The following is a 21,509-nucleotide window of genomic DNA, read 5'->3' on the forward strand; positions in this document are numbered from 1 at the left end:
CTGTGATGGACACTCCTGTTTCCATTTTGCAGGATAAGTTCCAAGAAAAAATAGAAGCTGAGCAGATCTGCCAGCTGAACCCATGAATTCCTCCCAGAAACTTTGCCTATACAGAGCTGTCTCAATATGTCACCAAAGGCCAAAGAGATAGCTTAGTGGGTAAAGTCATTTGCCACCAAGCATGCCAACCTGAGTCTGATCCCCAGGACCCGCACGATGGAAAGGGAGAATTGACTTCTACAACACTGTCCCCTGACCACACATGGAAGCTCCATGGTGTGTGTGTGTGTGTGTGTGTGTGTGTGTGAGAGAGAGAGAGAGAGAGAGAGAGAGAGAGAGAGAGAAAATGTCATAAGAAATGCTAACTGTCACTGAACATCTCTGTCTGGGCCACCCAGTAGCCAGACTTCTATAGGCCCCACAGCAAAGCAGCTGGACCCTCAGGTCAGCTGGGCCACTGTAGGGCTGATCAGGTGCATGGTCACCATCAACAAAAAAGCCAAGAGTCCCATCAGGGACCTGTTAAACACTTCTTGGGGTGAGACTCACTTGGGACACGTGCTGGCTGCGTGACCTTGGACAAGCTATCTGACCTTCCTGGGCCTCTACGTTTTTGCTTCAGGGAGACTAGAGGAGAAACAGACTAGAAATACAGCATGCATACCCACAGAGTCACGGAGAGAATTTGATAGCGTAATGTGCCGTTCCCAAAGGCTGGTGATGTAGGCTCGTCCTCCTAGCCTCTTCCCCTCCACGTGATACCTGGACACATCAGTCAGCCGAGGCTCATTGTCACCAAGACTGCTCAGCCTCGGTCTCGTCTGTGTGAGTAGAGCGGGGTCCTGGATGGTGGAGATGGACAACATCCGCCTTAACTGACAGTACCTCTGCCCCAGTAGCCCTCATGAAGGGCAGGTATTGACTTCAAGGGGAACGTGTCCTGCACATTGTCCTCGGAACTCCGAGGAAGCCGGTGACATACTAGAGTGTGGACGTTAATGCAATCGTTGGATAATTCAATCACTTTATAGAAGTTGATCTGTCCTTTTTATTACAATTACTGTCGGCTAGGGTGTTTCGTTCCATCATTGAAAATAAACATCATTTATCATACTTGTAAAGATTAGCCCCCGACAGCTCCTGCTCTTGCTTTGCATAAATGTGTATTAATGCTGGCCCTGCCCGCAGTGCGGGGAGAAGTCTATAATTCACAAGACTGATTAGGACCTGTCACCGCTGCTTTAAGTAATGTCTTATCATGACTGATACTCCCAGACTAGAGAGCTGAGGCTAGGAAAGGAGGGGCTGCTCCGGGAGATTTATGGTGGCACTAGAATGAAAAACAAGCCAGGGACAGTGGCATCTGTTTCCTCTGTGCTGAGCCATGCCCACACTGGGGCTTCCCTTTATCTCAAAGTCCTGGCCCAACCTGCAAAGGCTTTCCTGCAAGTGTCAGGCCTGTTGTCCCAATAGCCACAGCTGGCCTCCCAAGGGAGCCTTGCCAGCCCATGCATGACCTCCTCAAAGACTCTACCAAGCTCCTGTCTCCCGCTTTCTGCTCAGTGGGGGCTATCTACCTAACATTTATCTGTCAAGAGCCCCCAGGTAGGGTCTACTATACTGTCACCCAGTGAGATCCAGGCTAGGTCTCCTGGCTCTGCCTCAACCTCTCCCATCGGCCCACTGATTTCCACCTTGCCAACCCTCTTTGTGTGTACATGTTTGTGTGTGTGTTGAGTATTCAGGTATATTGCCTGGGGAGACCAGAGGCTGACATCATGTGTCTTCCTCAATTTACCCACTACCTATATATTTTTAAAAATATATTTCTTTTTGTTAAGTTTCATTGTGTGTGTATGTGTCTGTGTGTGAGTGTGTTTGTGTGTATGTGCATGTGTATATGTGTGTGTGAGTGTGTTTGTGTGTATGTGCATGTGTATATGTGTGTGTGTATGTGTCTGTGTGTGTGAGTGTGTTTGTGTGTATGTGCATGTGTATACATGTGTGTGTGTATGTACGTGTGTGTTAGTGCTGTTACTGTGGAAGCTAAAAAAGACAGTCAGATCCCGCTAGAGCTGGAGTTGCAGGTAGTTGTGAGCTGCCCGGTGTGGGCGTTGGGAACCAAACTCTGGTCCTCTGCAAGAACAATACATACCTTTAATTGCTGAGCCCTTAGCCCCTCCACCTCGTATTTTTGACATAGTGTCCCACTAAATCTGGAGCCTGTCCATGCAGTTAGACTGGCTGATCAGCAATCCCTAAGGATCTGCCTATCTTTACCTTCCCAGTGCGGGCACCACAGTTATGTTCCATCCACTGCCACTGCCTTCGTGCCTGGCTTTTTTCACAGGGATGTTGGTGGGATTAAACTCAAGGCCTCATGCTTTCATGGAAAGCACTTTCTTGACTGAGCCATCTCTTCAGCCCCTTGTCCATCCTCCTGTCTTTCCTCCTCTACACTCTGGGGGCTTCCCTTACCTGGAAGACAGGGTCAAAGTTTGCTGGTAGCAAAGTGCCATCATGCTTTCTGGTCCTTTAGGGACTGTCTGCATCTCCTCTTTCTCCTTCTGTTTCTGGGCCCTTCAGATGCTTAACCTTGCTGACTATTGTTTGGATGTGAAATGTCCCCCATGGGTTCATATAGTTGAAAACTTGGGGCAGGAAGACAGAGGGCCTGCAGAGAGAACCATGGGCACGGGCATTTCTGTGACAAGCTGGAGATCTAAGACAGGATAAGTTTCTGGAAGGATATGGAGGTGACTCTAGCTGAGACATCTAGTAGCAGGGGTCATGGAGACTGAAGAAGACACCCTCTAACTAGACAGGACTCTTTCTAGTGGAGGGAGGGGAACAACAACCCACCCACCAAAACTTCAACCCAAATTACCCAGCCTACAAGATGTGCAGGGATAAAGATAGAGCAGAGATAGAGGGAATGTCCAACCAAAGCCTACCCAACCTGAGATCTATCCCATGGGGAGAGCCAATGCTGACACTATTAATAATACTCTACTCCCAGACAGGAGCCTAGCGTAGCTGTCCTCTGAGAGGCTCTACCCAACAGCGGATTGAAGTAGATGCTGAGACTCACAGCCAAAGATTGGGTGAAGCATAGGGGGTCTTGTGGAAGAGTAGAGGGAAGGATAGAAGGACCTGAAGGAATCAGGAACTCCATAAGAAGACCAACAGAGTCAACTAGCCCAGGGGGGTGCATGGAGACTGAAGTACCAACCATGCATGGACTGAACCTAGGCCCCCGACTCAGATGTAGCTCAGATGGGCAGCTCAGGCTTCACATGGGCTACCTAATAAGTGGAGTGGGGGCTGTCTGTGGCATGGACTCTGTTGCCTGCTTTGTGATCACTTCCCTGTTGTGGGGCTGCCTCTACAGGTGACTTGGTGAGCTGGAAGGAGGTGGCGGGGAGGGGATCCCCTTTTCTGAGGGATAGGGGGGTGGGCATGGGGAAAGAGGGAGGGAGGGCAGGTTTGGGAGGGGAGGAGGGAGGAGGCTACAATCAAAATGTAAAGTGAATAAATAATTAATAAAAAAAGAAAACTTGGTTCCAATTGGTGGCACTGTTTATGAAGGTTGTGGAACCTTTAAGAGATAAAACCTCACTGAAGGAAGTTGATCACTGAAAGTGGTGTTATAGCCTGGAGGTTTTATAGCCCAGACCATTTCCTGTTGACTAATTCCTGATTGTGCCTGCAATGTGACCAGCTGTCTTCTGCTCCAGCCTCCATGCCTCCCTACCATGATGGGTCCCTTTGAACTGTGAGCCACAATGTACCCTTCCCCACTTAAGTTGCTTATAGTCAGGTATTTTGGTTACAGCAGCTAGAAAAGTAACTGATGCTTCCACCTTTACTTCCAGCTCATTCGGAATTTCTCAAGCCCATCCTTGACATGGGTTGGCAGTGTCCATCACAAACCAAAGTGGAAAAAAAAAAGGTATTAGGTCTGTTCTGTGTAGGAGAGTCCTAAGAGTAAAGGATGGGAAGTAAAGGATGCTGGGATCTTCTAGGAGGGTCCAGTCTAAAGAGAAACCAAACCAAGCCAGATTGTACTAACTTAGAACAATGATTGTGGCCAGCATCAGACAAAGAAGGAAAGAAGTGGGACTTAAGAAGCAGGGCCAGGCCTCCACTTGAACAGGGGCAGAGTTTTTGAGAATTTGACATGTCTCTTGGACTAGGAAGGTGGTGCAGTTGGTAGCAATGACCTGACCTTGATCTTCCAGAACTTCTGTTAAAAACAGACCAGAGGGAGTTTCACATGCTTATACTTCTAATGAAGGGAAGATGGAGGCAGGCATATCCTTGGGCTCACAGTCGAGGCAGTCTAGACAACTCAGTGAGATATGGGCCAACAAGTGATCATATCATGAGCCGGATGTGGTGGTGCACACCTTTAATCCCAGCACTTGGGAGGCAGAGGAAGGTGAGTTGCTATGAGTTCGAGGCCAGCCTGGTCTACAAAGTGAGTCTAGGACAGCCAAGGCCACACAGAGAAACCCTGTCCAGAAAAAGAAGAGAGAGAGAGAGAGAGAGAGAGAGAGAGAGAGAGAGAGAGAGAGAGAGAGAGAGAGAGAGAGAGACCATCTCACAAAACACAAGGTGAATGGTATTTGAGGAATGACACCTGAGGTTGACCTCTGGCCTTTACACACTCATACATACATGTGTACCCACACATATATGAGCACACACACACACACATCTACATATTATTTGTGCCTCCATGTTTTGTTATCCATGATTGTATTAGTGTCCTTTATTCATACTGTTGTCTGTGCATCTGTCCTAAAATGGCTGACCTGTACTTTCAATATCTGTCTTCCCAGGAAAGTGTCTCACCATCCACAAGTGGCAATTTATAATTAAATTATTTAAAATTAAATTCAAACAAAATCTCAATTCTGCATCCCATTCAAACTATGTCAAGGGCTCAGTAGTTCCCATATTTGACATCAGAGACTTAAGCATTCCAACCTTTCTAGAATGTTTTGTTGTGTATCTTGTGGGCTAAGGGGTGCTTGGGAGAGTGTGATGAGACCAAAGAAAGGGCTTGTGAGATGCATGTACCATCACGCCCAGTTTTGGGGGTGATAAGAATGGAACCTAGGGACTCCCACATGATGGACAAGCCCTCTGTCAGCTGAGCCATATGCCTAGCTCCACGTGATTCTGATTGGTTAGTTTTATAAGGGAGGGCACAGGGCTTCAGGAAATGTCAACAGCGCCTATGCCCCTACACTGCCAACTGTGTTCCACCCTTAGCCAAAATAGTACTCCATTTAACAAATGTAACTGATAAAATAACCTTGTATATTAAAGATGGTTTCTAATATATTCTCTTTATATGTGTACATATTTTTTAACGAATGACCTTGACAATTCTCAGAACCCATTTACAAAGTTGGGTGTGGTCTCATGTCTGTAATCCCAACACTCTAGTGGAGACAGGAGGACTCCTAGGGCTTGCTAGCCACCAGTCTGGTCCCAGAGTCAAAGATCCTGCCTGTCTCAAGGGAGTAACGTACAGAGTGATAGAGAGTGTTTTCCACGTTCATACCTGCATGCATACATGCATATACTCCTCCTCCCCCACCACACACACAGAAAAGAAAGTAAGTGTTGGCCTGTTTCTTATTTTCCATTGGGTATTCTCTGTGTGGTGTCGGTATCTGAGCTGTCGGGGACAAATGAGGGGTAAAAGCTGGATGGAGTGGCTTGTGCCTATGATCCCAGTACCATAGAGGCAGAGGTATGAAGGTGAAAAGTTTAGCGCCAGCCAATGCTATATAGCTAGTTCAAGACCAGCCTGGGCTACATGAGACTCTATCTCAACAAAACAAACCCAGCAGCTGGGAAGATAGCATATTCAATACAGCACCTGCCTAGCAAGCACAAAGCCCTATGTTCTAGTCCCAGCACCATATAAACTCTGCTTGGGAGTGCACACCTGCAATCTCATCACCAGGGAGGTGAGGTGAGCATAGGAGACCAAAAGTTCAAAGTCCCCTTTGGCTATACAGTAGGCACAAGGCCAGCCAAGGTTACATGTAACCCTGTCTCGAAAATAAAACAAAAATAGGAGAATTAAAAAAAAATCTAAATTATACAAGTTTAAGTCATGAAATATTAAGAATTAAGGCCAAGACTGTACTTTTGGAAGGATTGGTGTGCTTATGAACCTAGGGACCAGCAAAGGCCTTTCAAAGCCCCTTTAATTTGGGGGAAGTTTGTGGTGATGGAAAGAAAGTTCTGGAGAACTCTAGAAAGCCAGCCATGGGAGCTGGGGCTGGACTCCAGCCCTAATGGGCGTCTTTCATTCTCATTACCCCCATTAGTGCTTTATTGTATTAGTTATAGCTAATTTACATTTTACTGAAGCATTGAAAACAGATTGCAGATGTTTGGAAACAGATGTTATCCTAATGTTAAGGCGAGACCATGAATATTTATGATGGTTATTGCCCGGATCAAATTACCTCGCTTAAACAGGGAGGCAGGCATGTTCTGACAACTTTGGCCAGCACCTGGGAAGGGAAGACAGACGAGTATTGAGGAATTTTTGGGCACACTTCAATTTTCCTTCATCAGGGAATCTAGTTTTTTTTTTTTCTTCTTCTGCCTTCCAGGGAACAGAGGTTGGTTGTTACAAAACACATTTGTGGATTGCTTTGCAGCAGTCACTGGCCAGGTCCAGAGTTTCCAGCTGGCTTTTTCCATGCTCTCCTTGTAGAAGGACCTGCCAAGCTTTCCTCTGACCTAAGCGGCTGTGGATGCTGCCCAGAATGCAGGGGGACAGCTGGGTATCTCCATGACTACCTGCCAGGGGCTGGAGAGACACCAGAAGAAATGAGACTGACTCCCCACTATAAAAAGTAGTGGCGCACGCCTTTAATCCCAGCACTTGAGAGGCAGAAGCAGGCGGATTGCTGTGAGTTCAAGGCCAGCCTGGTCTACAAAGTGAGTCTAGGATAGCCAAAGCTACACAGAGAAACCTTGTCTCAACAAACAAACAACAAAAAAGTGCTCCCTCCTATCTCCCCCACTTTCTCTCCTCTTCCTCCTTTTTTACCACCCCTTTCACCCTGCCTCTCCCTTTTTTTTTGTTTTGAAACGCTTGCATGTAGCCCAGGCTGGCTTCAGACTCACTATGTGGCCAAGGATGAGCTTGAATTCTGGACCCTCCTACCTCTACTCCTCAAATGCTGAGATTTCAAGAGTGCACCATTGGATACAGTTCATGTCATGCTAGAGACAGAGGCCAGGGCTTGGTGAGTGCTAGGCAAGTTAGACCCCTAGGGCCCCAAATGGACTTTCTTCTCTTGCCACCCACGTAGGCAGAATGCCTCTTCTGGAGGCATCTTTGCTGCCATAGAAACACCTACCTTGAATTTAGGACCAGTGGGGAGGATTTCCTGCTGAGTAAGTATAATGGGTGAGGCAATGCTTATTCTAGGTCCTCAGAGTCCTCTTATCATTTTGGTCCCCGCCACGTGAATTTTTCTGTGTCTGACACCTAATGACTTCAGGTGGGACACTGAGCACAGACAGAAGAACATCCCAAGTCCAGATCAGTGAACCAGTGAGGTTTTTGGCATTACTCACAGGAGCATGGGTGAGGGGTCACCTCCCGGAGCATGGATGACTCAAAGGCAGTTGTTCCACCAAAAGGCTCAGCCAGCATGGGTAATGGCACACAAATGCTGTACCATAGAGCTCCCTACATGACTTGCGGGCAGCTCAGATTCAGCTGTCTCCTCTCTCCAGTAACTGTTAGTGCTTATGTAGCTTTGAGGAGGGACTTGTGGATCTTGTAAGGCTCAGGAACTTCCTGAGTCCTGTTACATGAGCATACTTCCTGTGGCTGCTTAGTTTTTTTCACCATCTGGGAAGAGAGAAACTCAACGGAGGAAAAAAAGTGCATTTGTCAGATGGGCCTGTAAGGAAGTTTGTGGTCATTTTCCTGAGTAACAGTTGGTGTGGGAGGGCCCAGCCCACTGTCAGCGGTGCCACTCCTGGACAGCTGGTCCTGAGTTGAATCAAAAAGCAACCTGAGTGAGTCATGGAGATCAAGTGAGTGAGCAGCACCCTTCCATAGTCTCTGTTCCATTCCTCCCCTGGTTTCTTCTCTCAGTGGTCAACTGTGATCTGGGCATGCCAACCCTTTCTTGTTTTGAAGATTTATTTCTTTTTTAATTTATGCGTGCGTTTGTGTGCCTACATGAGTTATGCCACAGGCAAGCAGGTGCCCTTGGAGGCCAGAGGGTAGTCTCCACCAAACTGGAGTTATAGACAGCTGTGAGCTGCCTGATGTGTGTGCTGGGAACCGAACCCAGGTCCTCTGGGAGCCATCTCTTGAGTCCAAACCCTTTCTTACCTCCAATGTATTTATCCATGGTGCATATCACAGCAACAAAAAGCAAATTAGGCCATTTCCTGAGTCTTAAGGAACCTCCCTGCCATATGGAATGCTTCTATTCCTTGGAAACTGCTGTACAACTGTCCCCTGCCCAGTATTTGCACTTACTAGCATCTGTCAGTCTTAGAGGGCATGTCTGCCAGGAGCAGTGACCCAAAGGTCAGCTGGTGCTGACTCTCCCCCTTCTCTGCTTCCCTAGCTCTAGGTGGGGAAAGCCTGAGATAGATTGAGATAGCCCATTCTCTAAAACCCCTCAAGGGAACAGGCTGGTGGCTTTTATCTTCCTACTCAGCTATTTTTCTTTCTTCTGGGGCCATCTTCTCGGTCATTCTCTGGCTTGGGACTTGCTCCTGGCTGGCGTCTGGAGTAACTTTAGTAGGGATGTGCAGCTTTTGGATAGTGCAACATGAATGTTGTCATTTACAAAGGTCACAGTAAGAGAAATGGATCATCAAGTTACAAAAACCGATCAATCAATCAGTCAAGAATGGATTGGGCTGATAACTCACACACACACACACAAAATTAAAAGTAATTTCATAATGTTTAAAGTGAGCTTACAGTTTTCATATTGGGTTTCATCCATGGCTATCTTGGGGCTCAAGAAGTCCATAGGCTGCAGGTTGGTTGACCCTGAAGCATCCAGAGAGCCCTTTTGGGTTAGCTCTCTATCCAGCATTTGGGGGACAGATGCTGCGTGCCTGGGAAGTCCATGAGTAGGCAGACAGAGTTACAGGACCTGAGGAGTAGGCATCAAGGGAAGGAAGATGAGCTAATGGACAGCTGCTAGCTGCACCTCTGGGTCCTCTCTAGCATCCACAACATGCTCCACTGTGCCTGGGAACTATCCTATCCCAGCTCAGCACAGCCCGTCCAGGTGGGTACCAGAAAGCCTCTTTCCCTCCAAAGGAAATAGAATCTCAGAAAGGTTGAGTGAGTCACTCAGGACATATGCTGATTTAACCTAAATTTTGTTATGTGTATGTTTGTGTGCGGTGCTGTGTACATGTGCACCTGTGCACACTTGCATACAGAGACCAGAGATCCATGTCATGTGTCTTCCTAGATTGTGCTCCACTTTATTTTTTGAGGCAGGATCTCTCATTGAACCTGGATCAGCTGGGCTGGTGGCTAGTGAGTTCCAGGGATCTTCCTGACTTTGCTCACATTGTTCCCCTCACTTTGCTTATACTGGGGTCTGGGCTTTTGACCTCACATCTCCATTCTTGCATAGCATTTTCCTTACTGGCTGAGCCATCTCCCTGACCTTTGAGTCAATCATGAGTCCTCTAGGGTGATGGTGTGTGTGTGTGTGTGTGTGTGTGTGTGTGTGTGTGTGTGTGTGTATTGGGCTGGGCACTTAGGAATTCTGGGCCAGCCAATGAGTCAGATCTCTGTCCTCATGGCCAGACATGATGAGGAAAACAGATGTGAAAATCCAGGCAAACCTTAGATAATGTTATGGATTGACTCGGGACCTCCTGGGGATAGCTGTATCCTCAGATGCTCAACACTCAAGTCCCTTAGAGAAAACGATGCAATGCTTGCTTAAAACATAGGTACATCCTTAGATTATAGTACCAGACACGTGGATGCCAGAGGAACAGTTCTCATGCCGTGAAATCCAGGATAGTGACAGGTGTAAGTCCAAGTCTCTCATGCTCAGGCTGGGCACTTGCTTCAGTTAATTAATTGATTAGTTAATTATATCCTGGTTGGTTGACTCCAAGGAGCAGAACCTGAAGATATGGGCAGCCAACTGTTTACACATAATAAATATGGAGGGCTGGCAGTGTAGCTCAGTAGGTGGAGTGCTAGCTTAGCATGCAGGAAACCCTGCTTCCATTTGTAGCACTGAATAAACCAGGCACAGTGACACACACCTGTAGTCCCAGCACATGAAAGCAAGATCAGCTTTCAGTGACCCTTGGCTGTATAGTGAGTTTGTGACCAACCTGGGCTACAGGAGAAACTTGACTCTTTTGGAAAAGAATACAATAAAATAAAGTAGTAAGGGACACACATCGGGCTGGAGAGATGGTTTAAAGGTTAGGAGCATCTGCTGCCCTTTCAGAGGACAGAGGTTGAGTTCTCAGCACCCACATGGCAGCTCACAGCCATCTGCAACTCCAGATCTGGGGGATCTGATGGCTACTTCTGGCCTCCTTAAGCAATAGGCACAACACACACACAAGAGAGAGAGAGAGAGAGAGAGAGAGAGAGAGAGAGAGAGAGAGAGAGAGAGAGAGAGAGGGAGGGAGGGAGGGAGGGAGGGAGGGAGAGAGAGAGAGAGAGAGGGAGGGAGAGAGAGAGAGAGAGAGAGAAACATACACATAAAAATATATGAATCTGGGGGCTGGACAGATGGCTCAGAGGTTAAAAGCATTGCCTGCTCTTCGAAAGGTCCTGAGTTCAACTCCCAGCAACCACATGGTGGCTCACAACCATCTATAATGAGATCTGGTGACTTCGTCTGGTGTGTAGGTGTACATGGAGGCAGAACACTGTATACATAATAATAAATAAATCTTTATATGTATATATACATCTTTTAAAATGGACATGTGATTATAACACGCACAATAGATACGTGGTGATGTGTAATGAATGCTCTGTAGGGTCGCTGTGAGAATCCATGGTCTGGGTGTGTGATCTTTGTTCTGAGAGTGAGGGAGCAGGGGCACACCCAGGTGAAGTAAGGAGGAAGGCACTGGCATATCCCCAGGTTCCAGATGAAGACACTCAAGGTGTTCTGGGGAGCTTCGAGGACAGCATGACTGGAGAGGTAACTGCAGAGCCAGCTCACACAAGACTTTAACCTGGTAGATGCCAGGTCAGATGGCCTTGCTTAGGCAGGACAGGGCCATACCTAAGTCACCAGTCTGCCTCCTGACTCTGAGGACAGGACTCTGTGGCAAAACTGGATGGGGGGGGAGAGCCCATCTCTAGTGTCCAGTTAGCATGAGTCAGCATGCCTCTCCCTGGGCACCTTTCCAAGAATGGACTGCGAAAATACCCGCCCCCCACTGCATGTATGATTTCTTATGATGCTGCCTACACAAGCCTAGAGTGGCAGGAAAGGTATCAGATGGATGAGGAAACAAGGAAATGAAAAATGATATAACCATAGCTTGCCATGACAATACCAGATCATGTCAACAGCCTCTACAACCCCTCCCCTACCACCCTTGGGATTCTGCCAAATTGGCCTTGCTGTGCCTAGAGAAACAGACAGGTAACTGACCAGAGTGTTCTTGGGAGGAGATAAGGAGACGTTTGATGTTTTGATTGTCTGGGCAGTCAATCTGTTCAAGAGATAAGTATCTTCCTTAGAGGTAAACAGAAACAAATGCTTTAGGGTCTTTGCTCAAAGAGTCCTGCACAGGATGAGTGTAGAGGAGTGGAGGACTGCAGGTGGGCGAGTAAATGGCAGGAGCTGGTGCTGGAGGGTGTGGGTCTCCCTCAGCTCGCAACTTTAGAAAGCAACTGTTCCCTCTGCAGACAATGCAGCCAGAGGGCCGAGGCTAGGAACTTCCTGTCAGTTACTAAACACCCAGATGAATGAGGTGGCTTGTACCCAGTCCTCCCTGTTAAAACTATAGCTGCATATGGCTACTAGCATGACACAGCAGGGGAGAGCGCCCACTGATGGCTGTGCCAATAGACTTGCCCGGGCGTCCAAGTTTCATTTTCTACCTTGCTGCTGTATTTTCATAATGGCCTGTTGTGTGTAGTGTACAAGGCACTGGAGTGGCCTGGAAGCAATCCTAGAAGCTTGGCAAATACATTCGTAATTGGTTTTTCACAGGTCATTATTATTTGTTGACTAGAACTTGTGAATTCAAGTACTTGCTGACATTTCCTTGTGAACCTCAAACGACTGCGAGGCCGGGAGGGGTGAAGTGGGGGTGGGGGTGTGGGCGTGGGGTTGATTCATTTTCAGACAAGAGTAGAGAGGTGAAATCTGAGGCCTCCCGTGGGTGTGGCTCCAGCAGAGCCATTGAACAAGGCAACCCTTTACTTCCTTGTTCCAGCTTTCAAAGTCTACGCAGCTCTAACTTACTTGTATTTGGGGACCCTTTTCCACTTACGTATGTGTGGAGAGAACATATGCTTGAGTGTGTGTGGATGCACAGCTGTGCAGGAAGATGTGCATGTACACACAGAACTCCAAGGTTGACATCAGGTGCCTTCCTGGACTGTTCTTCACCATATGTGTATTGAGGCAGGGTTTCTCAGTGAACGCACAGCCTGCTGTTTTGGTTAGTTTGGCTAGCCAGCTTGCTCAAAGCATCCTCTGTTTCAATCTCCCATGCTCTGGAATTACAGGTGGGCTGCCATATTCATCTGGTCTTTGAGTGGGTTCTGGGAACCTGAACTCTGGTCCTGATACTGGTGCAAGATGCATTCTACCTGCTGAGGCATCTCCTGAACTCTTTTAGCTGGTGATGCCACTATTTAAAATAGCTCAGTGGTAAAGCACCTGACTAGCATGCAAGAGGTCTCAGATTTAATCCCTGGTAGCAGCAAGTAATAATATATATATATATATATATATATATATTCCAAACCCAGCATCAAATAATGTCTAGTGTTCTGTGCACTTGAAGGTTGTGAGGGAGGAAAATCCAAGCATCCGATGACCCTGCTTCATTCATGACTGTTGTACTTGTTCAATGGTGATGGATTGAGCTCTATGTTAAGTAGGGTTTAGGGTATAGCTCAGTTGACAGACAGCTTGCTTAGCAGCAGGAGGTCTGGGATCAATCCTCGGTGCCCTGTATGTTCAGTAGAGTGTCTTTAAGCAGAACTGTTCAAAGAATGAAGAAGCCATGTATTGGTTTTTTGGAATATGAGTGTTTGTATATAAGCACATGTGTGCATATGCCCTAACTGTGTGTGTTTGCATGTGAAGACCAGATATCAATGTTAAACAACTTCCTCACTAACCCTCCACCATATTTTTTGAGACAACTTCTCACCAAACCCAAAGCTCAGTGATTCAATTAGCCTGGCTGGCCTGGGAGTCTGGAATCCTCCTGCCTCTATCCCTCCAGCATTAGGAAGGCCTACAGAGGCAAACCACTGCTTTTCACATGGGCGCTGGGGATCAAGCTCAGGCCCTCGTGCCTACACAATTTATACAAGCACTTGACCTGCCAAATCATATCCCCTGTCCTCTCTCTCTCTCTCTCTCTCTCTCTCTCTCTCTCTCTCTATATATATATATATATATATATATATATATATATATATATATATATATATTTTTTTTTTTTTTTTTTTTTTTAATGTGACCAAGAAACAAAAGCTCCGAAATCCTAAATGTGTATTTTCCTGTGGGACAAGAGGTCAGGAGTCAGTAGTTTTGAGTTCACCATGATGTCATCAACTCCACATAATGACAGTGTTGTCTCCCCAACACACAACAAGGAAGCCAACCCAAAGGAAGTCATCAATCTTAAAACTTGGGTGGACCTGGTGTCTCCCTTAAGTCCAGCGTTGGATTGTATGGTGGCTAGTGTTAGCTGTCAAGTTAATCTAGCCAGTTAGATTACACAAGCCAGACTCAGCTGAGAAGGATGTATCCAGGAGGAATTGCCTAGGTCAGACTGGCCCATGGGCATGTCTGTGGGGCATTGGTTCGGTTGTGTGGATTGAAGTGGGAAGAACCGTCTACTGTGAGTTAGTTCTTTGCTCTACACTTCTGACTGTGAACGTGATGGAACCCAGCTCCCTCTAACTCATTCTGTTTTGACTTCCCAGCCGTGATAGACTTAGCACCTTGGACTGTGAGCCAATTAAACCTTTTCTCCTTTAAGTTGCTTTCGTCAGGGTGTGTCTATTACAGCAACAAGAAAAGAGACCAAGACAGACCAGACTCATGGAATGGTTTATAGTTTATGAGATCATATCCTCGTTGTCACGAGACCATGTTCAGGGACATGATAGCAGTGCTGTGGGTTGGTCCACTTGTAACCAGAATCCCAGAGCTGGGAGATACCTGTCCCACGCAAATGCTAAAGATCTGAGTCTTCTCACCTAGTCCTCTGACAGGGGGAGCCCTCTTCCCCTACCATCTGACCCCAGCCTATCAGGTCTCATTAGACTGCCTGCATCTTCTTTCTCTGTGGCCTGGCAAGGCTGACCCACCGGCGGGGGCGGGGGGATGTGATTAAACAGCAGACACCAGAGTCCATGGCAGAGACAGCCCCTGTACCCCTTACTAGGGGATCCATGTGCAGATGATGTTGCCTATTGGCTACATCTGAGCAGGAGGCCTAGCTTCTCTCCATGCATTGTCCTTGGTTGGTGCATCAGGCCCCTGTGGGCCCAAATTTGTTGGCATTGATGGTGTTCTTGGGGAGCTTCTGTCCCCTCTGGGTCCTTCTATTCCCCAACTCTCAGTGCTCTGCCCAGAGTTTGGCTGTGAGTCTTAGCTTCTCTTTTGATCCTCTGCTGGGTAGAGTCTTTCAAAGGACATCTATGTTGGGCTCTTGTCCTGTTCTTTAGGGGAGGGGAATAGGGGAGAAGAGAGAGGGAGGGAGGGTAAGAAGAGGAGGATACAAGAGGAGACGGTAATAATGGGATGTAATGTATCCTGAAAAATTATTAAAAAAATAATTTTTAAATAAGAGCTGGGTCTTTTCAGGACAGTCTGAGAAAGACAGTGGGTCAGCATCCTAAACACCTGTTTTAACCTCAGCACCAGCAGGAAGATCATTCCAGAGCTCAGTCTTGTCCCTCTGGTCAGGCGGTCAGCCACAGGTCTGAGGTGTGAGCTATTTGTGCCTCTCTCCCTTGCGCTCTTCCCTGTTTCTATGGCACTTCTTGCAATGCTGAGTCTAGTTGGTGTCTGACAGCATCACTGGTACTCCTCCAGAAGTTGACCCAGAGCAGACCAACCATGACAGCAAGCATGTGTGCTGACTGCTTTCAGAAGAAAAAAAAAAAAAAAAAAAAAAAAAAAAAAAAAAGGAATATATATGTGTCTAAAATAGAGAGTTCAAAGTACCTCTATCATAAAGTGAGAAAAAGAATTCTCAAATTTGGTTCCCCAGGGACAGTAATGCCCAAACCAAACAATACCCTCCTAGGCAGACCCTTGTGGGGCTGGAGAGATAACTCGGCGGTAGGAGCAATATACTGCTCCTGCAAGGACCTGGGTTTGGTTTCTAGCATCCACATGATGTTGAGAAACTCGAGCCCAGAGCTCTAGTCTCCATGGAGACAACATCCCCAGCAGCCTGAGGGACCCAGGTTCTGGTAGTCAGAATGTGGAGCCTTCAGGTCAGAATACTGCATATAGCAAACAAATATGATCAACCACAAAGAACTGAAGCTAACTTTTTGTTGTTGTTGTTTGTTTGGTTTGGCAGCTCATTCATGATTGGCTAGATGTAGAGATCCAGCCAATCAGGGCCCAGCTGGCTCCCAATACATTTGATGGTCCTGTTGCAAGCTTTCACTGTGGAGCTCAACCGAAGGGAGACACAAGACTTCAGGGCCTACATCAAGGCCCTGAGACACGGGAGTTCACTGGAGATGGAGAGGGTGCCACCTTTCCAGAGGTTTCTGTCCTTGTGGAGAGCTCTCCAGACCAGTCTTGGCTGGCTCCTCATGCTTGAGGCTTCTGCACAGGCAGGGAGACCACACAGCTTCTGGGACATATTGGGTAGGTGGAGGGACTCATTCCTGAGGTAGCCAGCAGAGGCCTGAGGTGCCAGGTTTCAGGACCTGCTGTCCTGTAACTCCCCAAGGTGACCTTCAGGGCTCTGTACTGTTCTGGGCCTCCCGAGGAGAACTTTGTTCAGGACTGCTTTTCTGAGCAGTGGAAGCTCTCAGCTAGCACTCCCACTGCTACTTAGAGTTCAAACTTGTTTAATTTTAACCCTGCACATCACCCAGTTTTAGGTTGCTTCCCCCGTTTAAAGGCTGTTAACCTTGACTTGACAATCAAGTCCCTCCTGTTATATTTTTGCTGTCTGCCCACTCATTCTCAGAGGGAGAGCCAACAAGCACCCAATCGGAGATAGATGCCCCCACCCCACCCCCCTGCAGCTTCTACCTGTATCTGCAGCACAAGCCAAGGCTAGACAGAAGTTACCAGGGCCCTCCACGTTAGACTGTGTGGGTAACACATGTAGTTCCTCTCCCCCTGAGTTCATAAACAGCAGCATGCATCAGGAGGCTCAGTGTGTGGAGTCATGGCTGTGTACTGAGTGGTGTGTTTGTGTTGTGTGGTATATATGGGTGCATATGCATGTACACATGCATGTGTGGAGGCAGAGGTCTTCCTGTGTCTTCCTCCATCATTCACCTGTGTTTTAAGACTAGGTTGCTTGCTGCATCCAGTGCCCACTGATTGGCTGGACTGGCTGCCGCTCAGTCCCATACATACTAGGAGAAGCTGGTCCATAGAGGGCACGTGAGCAGCTTGCAGTGTCTTTCTCCATCCTTCTGCGCTCTGGTTACATCTGCACACAGCCACGCCCGACGCTTTGCGTAGGTTCCGGCATCTGAGCTCAGGTCCCCATGCTTGTACAGCTGACATTTCACCAGCTGAGCCAGCTCTCCAGCCCTGGTGAGTGCCGACTCTCAAATGCCACCTCTAAAGAATGGTCACAAAGCGCTTTTGCAGGTACGCAAGTCTTGTGTGGGCAGAGCCACATGCATCCATAGAAGGAGGTGACAGGACAGAGGGACCAGAGCAGTCACCAGCACACACTGTTCTTTTGCTGGGGTGTGTCCTATGTAAAGCCCTGAGAGCCTCTGTCCTGAGGCCTGGCACTGCAGACGGAAACACCAAGAGACTCATTTCCTTCTGTAGGCCCAGCTGGTTTGAAATATTAATATAAAACCAAGAGCATGAGACTTCTGGAGAGGGGAATCCACCAGGCTCTGCACTGTGGGGGTGGAGAAAAACTATGCAAAACAGTGGGGAGTTTGATTGGGAAGGGTCGTAGCTTTATTTGAGCTGATGATCACATGGACACTCACAGAACAGAATCAAGAGATTAGGAGGTTTTGTTTGGTTTTAAACTTTCTTAGGGGGAAAAAAAGGTTGTTTAATGTGGACTGGAGTGTTTAGAGAGAGGGCATGAAGAGTGGGCCTTGTCCTGTTTCGGAGCGTCTTAGCTTCATGACTTTGAGCAGGCTAATTACTCCAGCGGGCTCCAGCTCATCCGGAAACTCGGGGCAGTAGTCCCAGTTTGGGCATCGCAGGAACTTACTAGAAAGCAGCTTCCTGACAGGACAGTGGGACCCTAGCCTCATTCCAGGGCTCCAAGGCTTTCTTTCCTGAATTGGCACCTGAGAGTTTTCAAAAATATGACCTTGGACTTGTGTGGTGTGTGTGTGTGTGTGTGTGTGTGTGTGTGTGTGTGTGTGTGTGTATGTGTGTATGTGGTGTGTGTGTGTGTGTGTATTCTACCATATTCAGTTAGTATTTCCTGCATGCATAGGTGTGTTGGGGTGTCCACTGTAGGGTGGGTAACCAACCAGAGGCCACATGCCTGAAAAATACTGACTTTCTCCCAACTGCCATTGGCCTGGCCTACACCTTTTCAGCTAGGAGTGGAGCCTTGTGAGCTCCCACTCACATTGCTGGAGCGTTGACGAGACTGGTTTTGTGCAGGCAAGTGCAGAGTTCACCAGGACAGTGGCTGTCACATGCAGAAGACACCGTCGTGCAGCTGTCGTCAGCCTCAGGTTCTCTCCCAAGCCCGAGCATACAGCCTCTTCCAGCTTACATTTGTTCATATGCAAATGGAATCATCTCTAAAAATGGCATCGTGCACCTCTACAAGGGCTTCTGGGAAGGGCAGTTCCGGAGGTTGAATGACACATTAACTCTGATCCACAAATTAATTTTGTCTCTCTGTATATGAAGGGTGTGTAAGACTTATTTAATTCAAAATCAATGTAATTATAGAAATGAATGGGCTATCAAAAATTTAAACATATGATCCATCAATATTGGCATGATGTGAGTGGCTGGTTATTCTAAATAAAACGGGTCTTTGGCAATATGGAATTCAATCCCCCTCCCCCCCATAGTGTGTCTCATTCCATCTTGATGTCTGGATTAATGCTAAATTACAATCCTTAATTTCCAGATCGGGAGCTTAATTTCTAACCAGGAGGTTAACATAAGTAGGTCCTCCAGCTGTAGGGCTTCTATAAGCCCTTGGCAAGAGGGACTTCTGTGCAAGTCTGCCTTTGCACAAGGCTAGTGCTGGATGTAAGGCAGAGGTTGGTATGTGGTGGTTTACATGCTGGGGACCAGGTGTTTCTAGGTACTCTATCTGAGGGCTGTGACTGAGCTGCAGGCAGTGGGGAGGAGACCAGAGTCTGCCACACAGACACCTGTGTGCCCATGAATAGGATCAACCACTGTGCCCTTCAACGTGCATCAGCCAGACATGGAGGGCACATATCCATCCCACTGGCCCTCCTTTAGGACCCCAATTCAAGTTTCTTAATGCAACCCATGGGAAAATTCTCTGCAGAGCATCTGAGGAGATGGCTCTGTAGGTAAAAAGCTGGCCACGAAAGTGTGAAGACCTGAGTTCAATCCCCAGATACCCATGTAACAAAAATCCATGTATGGTGGCACATGCTTATAATTTCAACACTGAGGAGGTGGAGACAGGAAGATCCCTTGGGATTTCTGGCCAGCCAGCATAGCCAAATCTGAGTTCCATATATCAGAGAGATATCGGGCCTCACCGGTGGTACCTGAGGAATGTCAGTACACAAGGTCAAACTCTGGCCTCGGTGCATATATATGCATGCATACCTGTGCACATATAGGTACCTACACATATGCAAATATATGCACCAACGAAGTCTCCATAAAGTGGCATGCAGGTTTCCTGAGAGTGAACAGAAGACACATGATTGCCACCCTGAGCGACAAGACAAAGAATCTGGAAACGTTGTTCATCAAATATAAGGTGTCCCAAAGAGGCTGTCACTTCCACAAAGGCGATGGCACCACACACAGGCACTGACTTCCAGATCAGGGCAGACCTGTGCTAGTACAGTCTCCGGGTGAAATGTGAAGTGGGCTGTGTAGTTTGCCAGGGTGAGAGTAGCTCTGAAGGTGACCATTAAGGAAAACTGTGGGCACAGTTGTGGGAACAGGGCTCAAGAGCAGCTTCAAAAGATCACTTGAGGGTGTCTACAACACAGTTACAGTCTTCAGTAGAGTCATAAAAACAGTAATAATGAGAGGACAACAGGGCAGGCATAAGTTGTGAGCATTTTTGTGGTCGGGGTAGGAGTTGTTGGAGGGTAGAAGGAGCGCAGGTGGCCTCTTCAGGGTCACAGCAGCTAGAAGCTGGGCCCCCATCCCCAAGTCCTGTCAAAGTCAGGAATTCCAACATAGAGAATCTGCCTCCTCCCATCATCCACCTGGTGTCCAAGGAGATGACCACCTCTACTGCAGACTCACTTAATGGCATTAATGTCTTCCCTAAGGAGGAAGATGTCACTAACCTTCAGGTCACCATCAAAAGACCTGAGGGGACCCCCTATGATGGAAGTTTGTTCTGTATGAAGTTCCTATTGGACAAGGACTTTCTGCCTCACCATCCAAGGGCTACTTTCTGGCTAAAATCTTTCACCCAAAATGTGGGTGTCAACGGTGACATCTGTGCCAACATGTTGAAGAAGGACTGGACACCTGCGCTGGGCATCCGACATGATCAGTGCCTGCCAAGGCACTCAGTGCCCAGGGTCTGCACTCAACCAGGAGGCAGGCCGCCTGCCTTTGGAGAACTACGAAAAGTATGCTGCCAGGCCCTCAGAGATACAGGAGGGGCAGATGGCATCAGCAGCCAGGGGGCTGAGGCTGCCTGGGACCTGGCTAGTGACACCACTGACCCTATGATCCCAGGTGGCCTAGGAGAAGGGTCCCACAGTCAAGAAGTATCTCAGGCAAGTGACATAAGAAGCTGGCAGCCAAGAAAAGGTTGGGCAAGAAGCGGGCACTGAGGTGACAGTGGTGGGCTCTTCCCCATCTGTCCTCTCTTCTATTCTGTCCCCCCCTCCCACTCTGTCTCTAAGTTATTTAAAGTGTGGCTGGGGTGGGGGAGGGAGTGGGGAGGTACCAGAACCTGGTTTTATAAATAAAAGCTGGAAGAGGAAAGACAAAAAGGAGGAAGAATGAGTGAAGGGCTGGAAGAGAGTGGGCTTCCTGTGCTGGCAGCAGGGTGTTTCCTTCCTGTTTGACACACTGTTAGCACATCCGGGGCAGCAGGAGGTCAACTGTGAGTGACTGTCGGGATCGGGATCGAGGGAAGCTGGTTCCACAAATGCAGGACTGGTTTGACCCTTGAAAAACTGAATGACACACCAGAAAGGAAGATGAGAAAACTTCCAGTGATGGGAAATTCTGTATCTTGATTGTACTACAATTGGGATGTAAAGTGAATAATTAAAAAAACGCACACCCGGGTAATTTTCATGGGGTTTATTGTAATGAAAAAGAAACAAGTATATTTACTAAACCTATTAAAAACAAGACAAAACAACAACAACAAAAAAAGAAAATTCTGTATCTTACTTGAGATATTGGCTATACAGCTGTGTACCTCCCAAACGTCAAATTTAACACGTCAGATCTGTACAGTTGGCCATAAGTGAATTTTGTCAGAAGCAAAGCCACGCAAAAGACCAAACCGAACAATAGCAACAGCAAACGGAAGCCAGAGAATTTTCCCAGGCTTTTGAGCACAGGCCGCTGGGCAAACAACGGAACTATTTCCATCTGCGAGGAACTCTCAGAGAGAGCCAGGTTCAGAGGAGACCATGAACCCTCTTGTGTGCTTGTCTTGTTTGAGATTAACAGAGAAACCTGCCAGGCAGGCAGCCGCGTGTGGGAAAATGGGAGGGACCAGGAGCTGTGGCTTGGGGGGTGGGGCCTTGACTGTGCTAGGTCAGAAGGGTTGGCTTCCGCTTTAGCTCCGCCCCTTCCCTCGTCCTATGGTGAATACTGAGAAGGTTAAGTTGGAGAGCCAGTTTGACAGGACTTTGAATCACCCCGGGACAACCTTCCTCTCAACATGTC

At 47.7% G+C, this 21,509-nt stretch overlaps 1 pseudogene; it reads left to right on the forward strand.

Moving 5' to 3' along the window:
• The first annotated feature begins 18,417 nt into the window (after window positions 1-18,417).
• LOC127190927 (ubiquitin-conjugating enzyme E2 S-A-like) lies at window positions 18,418-20,439 on the forward strand (annotated as a pseudogene).
• Window positions 20,440-21,509: the final 1,070 nt, after the last annotated feature.

The sequence above is a fragment of the Acomys russatus genome, chromosome 6, assembly GCF_903995435.1.
Source record: "Acomys russatus chromosome 6, mAcoRus1.1, whole genome shotgun sequence".
Lineage (NCBI taxonomy): Eukaryota > Metazoa > Chordata > Mammalia > Rodentia > Muridae > Acomys > Acomys russatus.